General features: G+C 51.3%; 1 protein-coding gene, 1 non-coding gene and 1 pseudogene across 2 annotated transcripts in view; 2 read left to right on the top strand and 1 right to left on the bottom strand.

Moving 5' to 3' along the window:
* Positions 1 to 14,602, bottom strand: part of LOC137620794 (uncharacterized) — a 518,290-nt gene that overhangs the window by 345,779 nt on the left and 157,909 nt on the right. The gene's annotated exons all lie outside the window — the stretch shown is intronic.
* LOC137621267 (5S ribosomal RNA) lies at positions 407 to 525 on the top strand. Its single transcript, XR_011040198.1, has one exon. It is a non-coding gene; the product is annotated as a 5S ribosomal RNA (ribosomal RNA).
* Positions 10,524 to 10,642, top strand: LOC137621258 (5S ribosomal RNA; annotated as a pseudogene).

The following is a 14,602-nucleotide window of genomic DNA, read 5'->3' as shown; positions in this document are numbered from 1 at the left end:
AACAACAGAGTCGATCAGACTGGTAACGAGGCGGCAGGACTCCTTAGGCCCTGGATCGGGAGGACGGGTACTTCCAGGTTCCATTCCATCCATCTTCCAGGAAGCTCTTGGAATTCAGCCTAGACTACAGGTGTTCATGCTTAAGATGCGGTGTGGCGATCCCGTCGCGGCATCGCAGGTTTTTTCCCCAGAGAACTCTCCCTGCTTTCCTCATGGCCGCTCAGGAGCAGGCTTCCGCCTCCTTCGCTTTTTGGAGGTCTGGTCAACTCCGGTAGGCTCGGGTTCGACCTTCTTCTTCACCGGGACAAGCTTCCAGGTCTTTACCAAGAGTGTGGGATCATGGTAATTTGCTAGGAGCATTCTCTACTTTTGCCTCAACATCTGGAGTATCTAGCCATGATATTGAGTCAACGGCCATACCACGTTGAAAACACCGCTTCTCGTCCGATCAGCGAAGTTAAGCAACGTTGGGTCTGGTCAGTACTTGGTTGGGTGACCGCCTGGGAACACCATATGCTGTTGACTCCTTCTCCGAGCCTTCCCCTCAGTTGATTGTGGCAAGGCTGAGGAGAGTCGCAGTACCGGTTCTCGGTCAAGCAGAGCTTTCAGCCCTACCTTTGAACGTTTCCTGGGTCTCTTTTCCTCATCGACCCGTCTAAAGTCCCGAACGGTCGCCTCAGGATAAGTTCCCTGTGGGGCGGCCCAAGTTCCGGTGGTATCAAAGCAACAATTAACCGGACTTTCTGGCCCCTATGGGACCAGCGGAACGTTTAGACCTGCAATGGGGGTTGACCTATGGAACCTCTTGATGGGAGTGGATATTCTCGTCCTTTCCCCACATTTTGATGCTGTTCTCGGACTCAGCAAAGGAAGGGGGGGGGGGTGGCAGGTTCCGGTTCAGGCCTATGGTCAGGACCTGAAGGGTACCTCCCCATCATTCAGGCAGGCTTAGGGGGCGTAGTCTGGCCCCTCTACAGATCCTACAGTTCCTGCCGAGTCGCTCCGTGCGCGACGACTTCATGGTACTGGCGTATTCCAACCAGCAGGGGACGCATTTTCATACCGTTGCATCTTGCAGTAGAGATACTGAGATGTTCCGAGGTCCTCTCAATACCACTATCGGCTCGCTCATTTCGGGCAGAGGAATGTTCTCTCAGACTATCTGAGCAGAGCCTCGCAGATAGAGAGTACCTGGGGGTCTTTGGCCTATAGTAACCAGCAAGTCCTGGCCTGGGGGACCTGATCGCGACAGCCTGGAACTTCAAGCTTCTGCTGTTCTTCCCCCCCAGACTCAGACCCCAAGAATCTTTGGCAAGATGCTTTCCGGTGATGGTGGGACAACATCGACGCCTGTGTCTTTCCACCATTGTTGTCTGTTGAGAATGGGTCTCAACAAGACCAGGTTGTCTGTCAACCTTTCGATGGCCCTGAGAGCTCCGCTGTGACTATACGCAGAACGGTTTCCGGACCCTCTGCTTCCCCTGACGGAACTCCCGGGAGAGCTTCTTCCACGGCACAGGCTACTCAAACCACCACACTACAACATCTTTCACGAGCCGTTGCATCGCTTCGGCTTCACGCCTGGAGACACTACGCCGCTTCCTCAAGAAGAGACAACCCGCTACAGTCGCGGAGCGGAGGTCGCGTCACCTGCGATAGTCATCCTCAGGGGTCTACCAGGCGAAGTGGAGAGTCTTCTGTGGTTGGTGTCGTGGGAGAAATACCTTTTCCCTTGAGGCCTCTTCTCCACCAATAACGGAGTTACTGTATTGCTTTTCGGCGGGAGGAAACTCTTTTCCGCTCTCGGCAGTGAAGCCTATCGCTCAGCCTTTCCCTGGCCTTCAGGCTGAAAGGAATAGACTTTTTCCTTCCCGCTGGACCTTTCTTCGCTCATGCGAAGCTGCGAACGTCCCTGCCCCCAGTCGGAGTGAGACCTCCTCCATGGAGCATGGTTCGGACTCTTTAGTCCCTTAAGAGATCTTCTCAAGAACCATTACGTCAGGCCTCTGATCGTATTCTGTCTTGGGGGACGGTGCTCCTGCTCACTCTGGCCTCGGCCAGTGTGTAAGCAATCTTGATGGTCTCGTACGACTCCGCCCTTTCAAGATAATAGGGGAAGGCAACATTCAGGTTCGCTCCTGAGTTGTTTTCTAGACTCAGAATCTTGGAGTCCCGGACCTTCGGTTCGACTCCTTCAAGATTTCGAGTCTCCGTTCTGTATCAGATGATCCAAACCTTCTCCTTCTTGCCAGTAAAGGAATCGAGGGGTTATCTTTGAAAACAGCTGCAGTTTGTCCTCACGTGCAGCCGGGTTGGGAGCACAAGAAGGACACGGGAGAGTCACCAGTATACCTCTTTAGCTCGGACTCAAGGACATTCATCTCGACCTGAATCCAGACCCTCCCCCGTCACGTCGCCCTACAGCACGATGTCGGATACATCGCAACGCCCCTCGCCTTCGAGTAGAACTACTCAGTGATGCAGGTGCTGCAAGCTGGAGTCTGGAAGCGTCCAATGACCTTCGCAGCCCGCTTCCTGCAGGACGTGACCCACAGGAGTATCGATACGTTTCTATCGCTCTGTGGTGGCTACACAACAGCTGGTCTAACCTTTGGCTCCTTTTTGGACAGGTAGCAGAAGGTTGAGGGCATTGTTATCAGGTTTTAGTCTGCATGAACGAAAGAAGTATGTCTGGCCCTTACTTCTTTCTTCATCGTCCCCTCTACTGGGGAAGCAGCATCCTGGTCTCTGCATAGCTTACCTCAAACCTCTGCAGGTAAACCATGCTTCCTTGTGTTCCGAGTATTGAGTCAATACTGTCGCGTCCCCCATACCCTGACGAGGTGGTATTGGGAACGTCCTAACCCAGAGTTCCTTCTGGAACTCCAGGTCAACTGCCTAGGACGGGTCACACTTTCTTCCTTCACACACAAGCTTATGTAGGCCACACGTTTCCTTGCGGAGCAAGGAACTTGTGAGGTGTAGGGACTCCTTTTCTCGAGTGCGACTCACTCGGATTCTGAGTCCCCAGGTAAAGCCAAAGCCAGTATGGCTGGGGACTTTCCACCCTTCCTAAGGGGCAAGTCACCCAATGTAAATAGCGTGGTTTGTATTTCGGTTACGGAACAAATGACGAATTCGGAGATAATTTGTATTTTTCCTAACCATACAAACCTTAGCTATTTACACATATTTCCCGCCAGCCCTGTCCCCCAAGTCAAGTCCTACCTCTAAGTGAAGTGAGACATTTCACCGGTGTGTGAGGGAGGGAGGGGTAGCAAGCTACCCCTCCCCCTACCCCTGCTAACTAGCGCGGGGTAGGAAACCCTCGTTAAAATCTAATGGCTCGTCATTTCAGCTACGCCGAAAGTAATACCCAATGTAAATAGCTAAGGTTTGTATGGTTAGGAAAAATACAAATTATCTCCGAATTTGTCATATTTGTCTGGCCCTTATTCTTTTCTTCATCCTCCCCTCTCTTGGGGAAAGCAGCATCCTGGGTTCTCTGCACAGCTGACCTCAAACCACTGCAGGTAAACTATGTTTCCATGTGTTCCGAGTTAAGATAATACTGTCACGTCCCCATACCCTGACGAGGTGGTATTGGGAGAGTCCTAGCCTAAAGTTTCCTTCTAAGGGACTACAGGTCAACTTACTATGATGAGTCACACTTTATTTTACCTTCACACACAGCTTGCGTAGGCCGCAGTCCTTGCGTAGCAAGGTTCTAGCTAGATGCACAGACTCCTTATTGCTGAGTGCGAACACACTCAAATATTGAGTCCCCGGGCAAAGCCAAAAGCCAGTACTGGCAGGGACTTTCCACCCTTCCTAATGGGTGAGTCACCCTTATTAGATAGCGTGGTTTGTATGTCAGTTACGGAACAAATGACAAATTTGTAGGTAATTTGTATTTTTCCTAACTATACAAACATTAGCTATTTAATCAAACTTGCCCTCCAGCCCTATCCCCCTTGAAGTCTTACCTCCAAGCAAAGTTAGCTCAAGCACAGGTGTGTGTGTGAGGGGGGGGGGGTAGCAGGCTACCCCCCTTACACCCCGCTAACTAGCGGTGGAGTAGTAAACCCCTGTTGAAATTTAATGGCTCGTCATTTCAGCTACACCGAAAGTAATAACCCCTATTAAATAGCTAAGGTTTGTATAGTTAGGAAAAATACAAATTACCTACGAATTTGACATTTTGGCCTTCTCTTAATTCAAGTGTCTTGCTTTATTGAATAAGAGGTGTGACTCTGAGGTTTTCAATTATATTTGATGAATTTTAAGAACATCACTTATCCATGCCCACATCCTCCGTATCCCACCTCTCCACACCAGCCCAACACTCTCCTTTCTGCCATGGTATTATTTGTGCTGCTGATAGTGCTGCCCTTATTGTGAACTGGTGTTGCATGATAATGCAATATTGTGAGGTATAAGAGACAGACGATAGTCGAGTGATGCTTTATTTCCGAGACAGGTCAAATACATTGACTCTGCGGATGGAAATGTAGTGATCTCGGTAGGTGACTGTCCAACCGCGAACAGGTGAGAAATGCTGGGCATTTGTGTTCTCTTACATTGACTTTATGGTTAATATAAAAGCCTACGCTTGACATATAACAATGAGTCTTGCATAAAAATGAAGGGCAGGTGATTCTGCGCCTAAATGCATAAACAATATTTACAGGGTATTTACACAGAATATGTACAAAGGTAAAAAGAGTGCTCCAAGCATTGTAGGACGTTGTCCTTACAAATACTCCCCCCCCCAAGACAATTATTAAAAAGGGAAAATTTTTAAAGGATTGTATGAAAGGACATAAATGGATCAACATAAATGTGCGTTTGTTCCGTAACTGTAATACAAACCACGCTATTTAATAGGGGTATTACTTTCTGCGTAGCTGAAATGATGAGCCATTAATTTTTAACGACAGTTAACTACCCACACAGCTAGTTTGCGTAGGTAGGTAGGGTAGCTTGCTACCGTTCCCCGTCACACACCTGTGATTGAGCTCACTTTTCTTTCGGCTCGGATGGTGGTCGGACGTGTCCGCTCTCATCCTCGCCGTCATATTGGCAGCCATTAACGCTTTTTTTTAAGCACAAGACTTGCCCGGTAGTTATATATATAGCTTACGTCCCCGACGTCAACGGCAAAAAATTCGAAACTCGCGCCAACCGCCAGTTGGATAGCCAGGTGTACCACCCCTACACCCTAGTGAGGTACCTGGGAACCATTCCAGTGACCCTCATATATTCCCTGCCGTCGCTAGCGGTGACATGTGAATTCTACTCCGTCATTACTGATCGTTTTTTTGGTGAAGTACAAATCTTTGGTTATTGACTCCTGCTTGTTTTTTATCTCGCTTTGGATATTTCTTGATTTTGTTTGGATTAGATGATTTTTGACCTTTGCTTGTCTGTATTCTCTTAAAATTTCAAAATGGCCACCCCCCTTATAACTTTTAGGTTATGCGTGACTAGTGGGTGTAAGACCCGTAAGGCTAAAGTCTCTCTTGACCCCCATTCTCTCTGTGTTGCATGTCGAGGTAAAGAGTGTGATTTAGGTGATCGCTGTGATGAATGTGTTTTGCTGTCAGAGCATGAATGGATTGAGTTTGATAGATACAGACATAAACTCAAAAGGGATAGATTGAGGCGTAGTTCTTCTCGCTCATCTAGAGATATTTCCTCTTCCCATGTCATTAATCCTATTCCTTCACCTGTAGTGGTAGATCCTGATCCCACTATTGCAATTGCTAATGAACCTTCACTAAAAGATATTTGTTCCGTAACGAAATACAAACCACGCTATTTACATTGGGTTTACCTTTTAGAGTAGCTGAAATGGCGAGCCATTAGAATTTAACGAGGGTGTATTACCCCCGCGCTAGTTAGCAGGGGGGTAGGGAAGTGGTAGCTAGCTACCCCTCCCCCCCTCACACACCGGTGAACTACTTCACTTCACTTTTGGCTCGGACAATGGACAGACGTCTCTGTCTTTGTCCTCGCTTGGCAGCCATTGTTTGTTTTGTCTTTACTTAATCACTTACTTTTCTTTTACTCAATATATATGTAAACATTTTTTCGTGTATGTATACAGTATATTTGAGTATAGAAATCAGTAAGTTTCCTTTTCAGAGTTTGTGCTTGTGTGTGTAGTGTACGATATCTCCGTGGAGCCCTCGGTAGTTAGGCCACCATGGTGTAATTTCATGGGTCGCGTTCGAGTTTGACTTCAGTCTTTCTCTCTCTCTCTCTTTGAGGTCGTTCACCCTTTTACTACGTTACTTTTACTACGTCTGAGTAGCTTCCTTCCCGTGTGGGTGGGGTTGCTACGCCGTACGTTTTGTCTCAATTAGTTTATGAATCTAATTGTATTTGTTGATTTTTCAGCTTTTGTAGAACGATTCCTTTCGGGGTTTTCGTTCTTTCTTTAGTGTTCTTTCATTTTTAAATTACATAATTACCCTGTACATAGTTACATAATTATAATTGTTATAATTCTGTGTTGGTTACAGCTCTCCTTCCGTGAGTGTAAGTGGTTGTGAGGGCACGTGCCTGTTGTGTAATTCTTGTGTTCCTTTCCCTCGGGATTCCTCTTCGGAGCCTTCCCGGGGGAATGAATGTTAACTAATGATTTTTGTTTTTATTTTTCACAGTTACCGATCTAGTTCGTTTCTGTAATGTGACAACGGAGTGGGCTGTCTTGTTGAGGCCTGGGGATTCGGCTGTTGCTGCCTCCCCTATGGATCTTCGTCAGGGGCGTGTCTTCTTCTCCTGGAAGTACTCCCGTGACGATTGACAGCTCTCCAGTTCATTTTAGAACACTCAAGAGGCTCGCCTCCTTGGGTGGGTAACTTTCCTTCTGAGGGAAGTTTTCCTGTCCGGGCTTGAGTTTTTCCCCTTTCGGGGGTTCTTCTCTTGCCTTTTTTTTTTTTCGTGCGACTATGCTCTTGGTGCTGAGCTGTCACACCTGCAGAAACGCTCAAGGGGCTGGGCAACTGCAGGAGCCCCTCTTCGGAGGATTGCTCTTTTTAGGTCACTGGCTGACCCGTCTCTTCTACGAAGTGTTTCTCTTTCGTTCGCGAGAGAGTACACTCATAGAGACTCCTCTTCGGAGGACTCTTCTGCTGTTGTTGCTGTTGGCCGCCTTCGCCGTAAGGCTCACCGTCCGCTACGTTGTAAGGGCCTCCCATCTCCCTATAAGGGTGCTAAGAGGCGCCTTTTTGAATCTCCGTATGCAGCCTGCAGCTCCTTCTTCTTGACCTTCCGCCCCTGGTGCAGATGGACAGCAGTCTGACCTCGTCTTCCGACGGACAACAGTCTTCTGACGGACAACGGTCCCTTCGGGGCAAAGGGTTGCCTCCCACAGGGGTGCTTCCCTTGCGTGTCAGGGTTCCCCTGCGCGCCCTTCTGCAGTGTTCTCTCCTGGTCAGTGTTAGCGCACAGGCGCTCTCCCTGCTCAGTGTTAGCGCACAGGCGCTCTCCTGCTCATCAGCGTTTTCCTAATCGCTAGCGCTCTCCTGTTCGCCAGCGCGCTCCTGCTCGTCAGCGCTCTCCTGATGATCGTCGCTGCTGTTCCTGTTGGTTCCTGATACGCGCCCACGTTCGCCCGCGCAATCTAGAACTTCGGTTCAGGTCTTGGACAAGGTCTCTTCTTCTACGCACAAGTTTCCACGCGTTGCCTTCTGCTCGCCAGCGATCACCAGCTCGCCAGCGACCACAGACGCGTCAACGTTCGCCTGCTCGTCAGCGATCTCCTGCGCGTCAACGATCGCCATCGATATGCCACGCATGTCAGGTCCCCTGGACACCATCAGTAGCGATCTAGCACTCGCCTGCTGTGGACCACGATCTCCGGTAGCTGAGTCTTACCGTGGATCTCCTCCTGCTCGCCAGCGCTCACCTTTACCTCTGTCCTTCTGTGCGACAGCTTTCTTCAATCGCCAGCGCACATCTGCGTGCCCTTTTCTGCCACGCACCACCTTTTCTGCCACGCACCACCTTTTCTGCCACGCACCAATGGGCGCCAACGGTTTTTCCTGACCGTCCAGGATCGCCTGATTGACAGCTTGCTTCAGCGCTCACCTTCCTGATGCACCTGCGCGCCTTCTGTTTAGTGCGATGCGTGCTAACCATCCCTAGTCGCTTACGCGTTAGCGATCGCCTACGCGCCCGCGCGATTCTTCGCCTGCGCGCTAGCGTTTTGTTAACGCACCACCGCTCGCCAACGCGCCGTCGCTTGCCAACGCGCCGTCGCTTGCCAACGCGCCGTCGCTTGCCAACGCGCCGTCGCTTGCCAACGCGCCGTCGCTTGCCAACGCCCCGTCGCTTGCCAACGCGCCATCACTTGCCAACGCGCCTTCACTCGCCTACGCGCCATTGGTCTCCCGACTGCCTGCGCTCACCCGCTCGCCTGCGCGACCACACGCCCACGTGCCTACGCGCCCATGTACCCGCGCGCCCGCGCGCGAATCAACGGTATTCCATCGCGCGGACCAACGGTGTTCCGTCGCGCAAACCGACGGTGTTCCGTCGCACGAACCGACGGTGTTCCGTCGCACGAACCGACTGTGTTCCGTCGCACGAACCGACGGTGTTCCGTCGCACGAACCGACGGTGTTCCGTCGCACGAACCGACGGTGTTCCGTCGCACGAACCGACGGTGTTTCGTCGCGCGAACCGACGGTGTTCCATCGCACGAACCGACGGTGTTCCATCGCGCGAGCCTACGGTGTTCCATCGCGCGAACGTCGGCTCGATTCCTGCAGTATCCATTGCTTGTCTACGGGTCATCGCTCGCCTGTGAACTTTCGCATTCCGACCACCAGCTCTCGCCCTTCCTACCACGCTCGCCCTCCTTCTGCGCTCCCTCGTGCACTTTCGTCTGCGCTCCTGCGTGCCCGCGCATGGGCGCTTCCACGTCGGCCACGCACAAACCATGATTTGCCATCGCGCGAGCGCCAGGGCGATTGCGACCGCGATTCCCATCGGGGTTTCGCAACCTGGCCAGCCTGGCGAGTCTTCTGGAGCGTATTTCCAGAACACGGTCTTCACCCCGTAAACGCAGAGCATGGCACATGCAGGAGCAGGAAGAATCTTCAGGGAGGTCTGAGCAACATTCTTCTTTCCAGAACCTGGGTTAGCCCTTCCTCGTCATTCCCTGGGTGGGTCTTGCCAGGGAGCTTTCCGTTCGAGATTTCTCCGTCGGGCAAGGGGTGACTGGTTTAGCCCTTCCTCTTCTCCATCTCGTGGAAGGAGCTTACCAGGTCCTTTCCCTCCTTGGTTGCGACCCGTGGTTTTGTACAAGGAAGCTCCAGGAAGATCATGGGTACTTTCCCCCTCTCGGGCTCAAGCACCTTGGCGTTTCGTCGCCAAGTTTCGAACTTGCGGGCAAGCTCGATGTTGGACCATCTAGACGCAGTGACCGAGGGCTTCCTCTCGGGGTCTCATCCGTGGATGTCGACAAGCTCAGACACTCTTCCTTCCTTGGGAAGAGCTTGTTTGTGCCCAAGAACAGAGACATGGACAGCTGCTGTGTGGAGGAAGTCGACTTTCGTTTTCACTCATCCAAGGCGCTTTCTTCCAGACCCTGCAGGCCTCCAGCGCCTCTTCTTTCAGCCTCGTCGGCTTAAGTTATCGGACCGGCTACGGCAGCTAAGATAAGGTGTCCAATAGCAGTCCCCTCCTGTCAGGGACAGGTAGCACAGAAGGCTCTCCCGGGGGGGCATAATCCTAGAGGGAGCGGCAGAGTTCACTAACTCTAGGATTAGCAACCCCCCCTTGCAGGTCTCACGCTGGGAGGATGCCTAAGGTTACTCATCCGGATAACAGCTTCCCGATGCCGATTCCTGCACGATCTCCGTGATCAGCCAAGGATATCGCGCCTTGCTCTTACCATCTCTCCGTCTCTGTCAACGAATTCAGTGTCACTGAACCTCTATGCCATAGGGTCGGCAAGAGTTTTGCCCGTTTGGGTAGAATGATCCATGCCTTAGGAGAAGGTCCTCCATAAGGTCGTCGACGGCTCCCCCCCCCCCCGGCTTCTTCAGTCAATCCTTTCTCAAAGGAAAGCATCTGAAACGGGAATTCCGTCGTCGACCTCTCAGCTCTGATCAAGTTTGTCGAACAAACTTCGTCCGGCGTGGAACAGCAGAATCGATCAGACTGGTAATGAGGCGGCAGGACTCCTTAGGCCCTGGATGGGAAGGATGGGTACTTCCAGTTTCCATTCCATCTGTCTTCCAGGAAGCTCTTTGAATTCAGCCTAGACTTAAGATGCAGTGTGGCAATCCTGCCGCGGCATCGCAGGTTTTTCCCCAGAGAACTTTCCCTGCTTTCCTCATGGCCGCTCAGGAGCAGGCTTCCGCCTCCTTCGCCTTTTGGAGGTCTGGTCAACTCTGGTAGGCTCGGGTTCGACCTTCTTCAACGCCATGAGTGAGGGATCATGGTAATTTGCTAGGAGCCTTCTCTACTTCTGCCTCAACATCTGGAGTATCTAGCCGTGATATTGAGTCAACGGCCTTACCACATTGGAAACACCGCTTCTCGTCCGTTCAGCGAAGTTAAGCAACGTCGGGTCTGGTCAGTACTTGGATGGGTGACCGCCTGGGGACGCCAGATGCTGTTGCCTCCTTCTCCGAGCCTTCCCTTCAGTTGACTGTGGTAAGGCTGAGGAGAGTCGCAGTACCTGTTCTCAGTCAAGCAGAGCTTTCAGCCCTACCTTGGAACATTTCCTAGGTCTCTTTTCCTCATTGACCCGTCTAAAGTCCCGAACGGTCGCCTCAGGATAAGTTCCCTGTGGGGCGGTCCAAGTTCCGGTGGTTTCAGGCAACGATTAACCGGACTTTCTGGCCCCTATGGGACCAGCGGAACGTTTAGACCTGCAATGGGTGTTGACCTATGGAACCTCTTGATGGGAGTGGATTTTTTTCCTCCTTTCCCCACATTTTTGATGCTGTTCTCGGACTCATCAAAGAAAAGGGGGGGGGGGGCATGTTCCAGTTCAGGCCTATGGTCAGGACCTGAAGGATACCTCTCCATCATTCAGGCAGGCTTAGGGGGCGTAGTCTGGCCCCTCTACAGATCCTACAGTTCCTGCCGAGTCGCTCCGTGCGCGACGACTTCATGGTACTGGCGTATTCCAACCAGCAAGGGACGCATTTTCATACCTTCGCATCTTGCAGTAGGTATACTGAGATGATCCGAGATCCTCTCAATACCACTATCGGCTCGCTCATTTCGGGCTGAGGAATGTTCTCTCAGACTATCTGAGCAGAGCCTCGCAGATAGAGGGTACCTGGGGGTCTTTGGCCTATAGTAACCAGCAAGTCATGGCCTGGGGGACCTGATCGCGACAGCTTGGAACTTCAAGCTTCCGCTGTTCTTCCCCCCAGTCTCAGATCCCAAGACTCTTTGGCAAGATGCATTCCGGTGATGGTGGGACAACATCGACGCCTGCGTCTTCCCACCATTGTTGTCTGTTGAGAATGGGTCTCAACAAGACCAGGTTGTCTGTCAACCTTTCGATGGCCCTGAGAGCTCCACTGTGACTATACGCGGAATGGTTTCTGGACCCTCTGCTTCCCCTGACGGAACTCCCGGGAGAGCTTCTCCCACAGCACAGGCTACTCAAACAACCACACTACAACATTTTTCACGAGCCGGGGCATCGCTTCGGCTTCACGCCTGGAGACACTACGCCTCCTTCTTAAGAAGAGACAACCCGCTACAGTCGCGGGGCGGAGGTCGCGTCACCTGCGATAGTCATCCGCAGGGGTCTACCAGGCGAAGTGGAGAGTCTTCTGTGGTTGGTGTCGTGGGAGAGATACCTCTTCCCTTGAGGCCTCTTCTCCATCAATAACGAACTTATTGCTTTTCGGCGGGAGGAAACTCCTTTCCGCTCTCGGCAGTGAAGCCTGTCGCTCAGCCTTTCCCTGGCCTTCAGGCTGAAAGGAATAGACTTTTTCCTTCCCGCTGGACCTTTCTTCGCTCATGCGAAGCTGCGAACGTCCCTGCCCCCAGTCGGAGTGAGACCTCCTCCATGGAGCATGGTTCGGACTTTTTAGTCCCTTAAGAGATCTTCTCAAGAACCATTACGTCTCGGCCTCTGATCGTATTCCGTCTTGGAGGACGGTGGTCCTGCTCACTCTGGCCTCGGCCAGTGTGTAAGCAATCTTCTTGGTCTCGTACGACTCCGCCCTTTCTAAGGAATAGGGGAAGGCAATATTCAGGTTCGCTCCTGAGTTGTTTGCTAGACTCAGAATCTTGGGGTCCCGGCCCTTCGGTCCAACTCCGTCAAGATTTCGAGTCTCCGTTCTGTATCAGAGGACCCAAACCTTCTCCTTCTTGCCAGTAAAGGAATCGAGGGATTATCTTTGAGAACAACTGCAGTTTGTCCTCACGTGCAGCCGGGTTGGGAGCACAAGAAGGACACGGGAGAGTCACCAGTATACCTCTTTAGCTCGGACTCAAGGACATTCATCTCGACCTGAATCCAGACCCTCCCCCGTCACGTCGCCCTACAGCACGATGTCGGATACATCGCAACGTCCCTCGCCTTCGAGTAGTACTACTCTGTGACGCAGGTGCTACAAGCTGGAGTCTGGAAGCGTCTAATGACCTACGCAGCCCGCTTCCTGCAGGACGTGACCCACAGGAGTATCGATACGTTTCTATCGCTCTGTGGTGGCTACACAACAGCTGGTCTAACCTCAGGCTCCTTTTTGGACAGGTAGCAGAAGGTTGAGGGCATTGTTATCAGGTTTTAGTCTGCATGAACGAAAGAAGTATGTCTGGCCCTTCTTTCTTCATCGTCCCCTCTACTGGGAAGCAGCATCCTGGTCTCTGCATAGCTGACCTCAAACCTCTGCAGGTAAACCATGCTCCTTGTGTTCCGAGTATTGAGTCAATACTGTCGTGTTCCCCATACCCTGACGAGGTGGTATTGGGAACGTCCTAACCCAGAGTTCCTTCTGGAACTCCAGGTCAACTGCCTAGGACGGGTCACACTTCTTCCTTCACACACAAGATTATGTAGGCCACACGTTTCCTTGCGGAGCAAGGAACTTGTGAGGTGCAGGGACTCCTTTTCTCGAGTGCGACTCACTCGGATTCTGAGTCCCCGGGTAAAGCCAAAGCCAGTATGGCTGGGGACTTTCCACCCTTCCTAAGGGGTAAGTCACCCAATGTAAATAGCGTGGTTTGTATTTCGGTTACGGAACAAATGACGAATTCGGAGATAATTTGTATTTTTCCTAACCATACAAACCTTAGCTATTTACACATATTTCCCGCCAGCCCTGTCCCCCAAGACAAGTCTTACCTCTAAGTGAAGTGAAGCAGTTCACCGGTGTATGAGGGAGGGAGGGGTAGCTAGCTACCCCTCCCCCTACCCCCCTGCTAACTAGCGTGGGGGTAATACACCCTTGTTAAATTCTAATGGCTCGCCATTTCAGCTACGCTTAAAGGTAAACCCAATGTAAATACTAAGGTTTGTATGGTTAGGAAAAATACAAATTATCTCCGAATTTGTCATGTTAGTGGCGATTCAAGCTCTCGGCGCTAAAGTTGAATGTTTGGCTGCGGACAGGACACAGTTGATGTCTGATGTGCAAATATTAAAAGGTGAAAGTGCAAGTGCAAGTTCAGTGAAGTTAAGTACAGTGGAGAGTGCGCCTGTTTGTGTGTGTCATCCTCCTAGTCCTAGACCTCTTCCAAGCTCCCCAACCCCTGGGAGAAGGAATCTCGAAAGGCGAAAGGAGACGAGAGGCTTCAACAAACGAGCAGACGTCCCCTCGAACGTACCTGTGGGCGCCTCCCAGGACGTTCGCCCTCACCATTGGAAAGGTGAGGTTAAGTGTTTTTCGTCGTCTTCGGATGACCCCTTGCCTAAATGAGGCTGGAAGCTCGCTTCCAGACCTCTTAAGAGGTCCTATGATAAGGCCTATTGACGTCCTTCTAGTTCAAAACCTGGATGTAGTCACTGGGATACTCCAGAGCCTTTTGAAAGTCCCCGATAAAACGTCCTTTTAGAACGCTGGACGTTTTCAAGGGTCCTTCTGTGCACTCAGGACCTGGCTTTACCTCATTCCAAGCTCCCAAGCAGCCTTCAGACTGGTTTTCGCCTTCTAGACACTCTGTTCCGTTTAGCGATGAGGAGAACGTTGTGATTTCATCACCGATTTCACAACGTTCGGATCCTAACTTTGTAATTCTTTAAGACATACAAAGCAGGCTCTCGTCCTTTATGCAATCATACCAGCGTAGCGACAAATCTCATATCAGCGGTCGTGATCGGAGCAGCGAACTAGACGTGTTCCCGAACGCCCTCGTAATCGGGGATCTAAGCTTCCTGCTAGCCGCTACAAACGTCCTTTAGGAAGTGATCGTGATCGTTCTCCTAAGTCCGCAGTCCACAGTTCTTTTATTGAACGCGAATGTTCTTTCAAGAGCAAGGAGTTCCTGCCTTTATACAGTGTGCTCGTGCGTTCTTCTAAGAAAGAAGGTTATTGAACGTCCTTGCAAACTGGTTACCGAACGTCCTGTTAAACAGGCTTATGTTCGTTCTTTGGATAAGTCTTTCCAACGTCCT

This window comes from Palaemon carinicauda, chromosome 27, assembly GCF_036898095.1.
Source record: "Palaemon carinicauda isolate YSFRI2023 chromosome 27, ASM3689809v2, whole genome shotgun sequence".
NCBI lineage: Eukaryota > Metazoa > Arthropoda > Malacostraca > Decapoda > Palaemonidae > Palaemon > Palaemon carinicauda.
Note: the sequence above shows the minus strand (reverse complement) of the source record. Positions and strands in the feature narration are given on the sequence as shown.